A 1,925-nucleotide genomic window follows, 5' to 3' on the forward strand; every position below is an offset into this window, starting at 1 on the left:
TATATTCTTTAAAGGGTAAAAACTCATTCAATTTTATGTCTTACAGGCTTTATACTGAGTTCAATATTGTATGACTGTATTAATTCAACTGTAAACCTAAAAATTTACGGCCACCTTTCAAAGAGATGTATCCTTGCTCTGGAATGTGTTACTGAATATGTTAAAGCTGTAATGAAATGCTTCTTCTAATCATGTGGTTATTAAATTTAAAAAAGTTTAAAAAATTTATTTTTTTTAATGTGTATGTGTGTATTGCCTGCACGTAGGTAAGTGCCCTCATGTTGCACAGTGACCATGGAGATAGGAAAGGGAGTTGGATTGCTTGAAATTGGAGTTACAGATGACTACCATGTGGGTGCTAGGAATCGAACCCAGACCTTCTGCAAGAGCAAGTCAGCACTCTGAACCACTGAGCCATCTCTCCAGCCCCTCTGTAAATGTGTTTAAAGTCTTGATTTTACTGTTCGTTTCTGATCCACCAGAACTGCATTTGTATCTATTAGACGAGATTGTGCTCTCTAGCTCAGACTGATCTCAAACTCTCAGGTTAAAGTGATCCTCCTGCTTCTGCCTACCTAGTAGCTGGAAATGTACCAACTAGAATTGGCTTTTATGTAAGTATGGGACAGAAGTCCATGTTCATTGTTGTTGCATGACTAGCCTCCTGACTTTCAGTGCCAGATCCTTTTTCAGTATGTTCGGGTTTGAGAGTACCTCAGTTTCTGGATTCCCCTTTTATTCCAAGGGTCTGTTTTTCATCACTGTACTAAAAACACATAATCCGAGTCACTTGTAATATATACATCTACTGACAGAATACTTTTACCTGCCTTAGCCCTTTTGCATTGACTTACTTATACATGATAGAATTCCTTTGCTAACTCTTCCCAAATGCCACATAAAGGTTTTTATTAGAATTGCATTGAATCTAGAGAACAATTTGTGTAAAATCCATCTTTAATATAGTCAACTTTTCATCTACACTAAAATTGTCACTCTGTTTATTTAGGTCTTTTTTTTTGTTGTTGTTGTTTGATTTTTTGAGACAAGGTCTCAATATGTAACCCTGGCTGACCTGAAACTTGCTATATAGATTAGGCTGGCCTTGAACTCACAGAGATTCACTGCCTCTGCCTCCAAGTTACTGTGATTAAAAGCATACACTACCTTCCCCTGTGTAGGTCTTTTTTGGGGGGAGGGGCACTAGATATTGAATCCAGGGCCTTGTACACACTAGGCAAGCAGTCTACCACTGAGCTGTATCCTTAGCCCTATTTAGGTCTTACTAACTTTTCACAAAAGTTGTGTGCTGTAGGGGACTGAAGAGATGGCTCAGCAGTTAAGAACACTGACTGTTCTTACAGAAGACCCATGTTCGAATCCCAGTACCCACATGGTAATTAACAACTGTCCGCAACTCCAGTTCCAGGGGATCTGGCAGCCTCTTCTGTCCTCCATGGGAATTGCATGACACAGGTGCACTTACCTACATTCAGGCAATACATGCTTACACATAAAATAAAAATAATAGATAAAATATTTTTTAAAAAGTTGTGTGCTGTATACCTTTCTTCCAGAAGGCCTTGCACATTTTTTGTTAGCTTTATTCTTAGGAGGGTATTTGTTGCTATTGTAAATGATGTTATTATTTTTTTTTTTTTTGAGACACTAACCATTTTGTCCCGGTTGGCTTCAAATTCCTGGGCTCAAGCAAATGTCTTGCCTTCTGAGTTTTGGGATTACAGGAGTGCTTAACCACATGCCACTGTTATCCTCACCTTTAAAGAGTATGAGTTTGCAATTCACAATTGAATTCATGCTTATTTTTTAAATATTTTATGTATTATTATTATTATTATTATTATTATTATTATTATTTTGGTCTTTTTTGAGACAGGGTCTCCCTGTAGCCCCAGCTGTCCTGG

The sequence above is a fragment of the Nannospalax galili genome, unplaced genomic scaffold (assembly GCF_000622305.1).
Source record: "Nannospalax galili isolate Female #2095 unplaced genomic scaffold, S.galili_v1.0 scaffold72, whole genome shotgun sequence".
NCBI lineage: Eukaryota > Metazoa > Chordata > Mammalia > Rodentia > Spalacidae > Nannospalax > Nannospalax galili.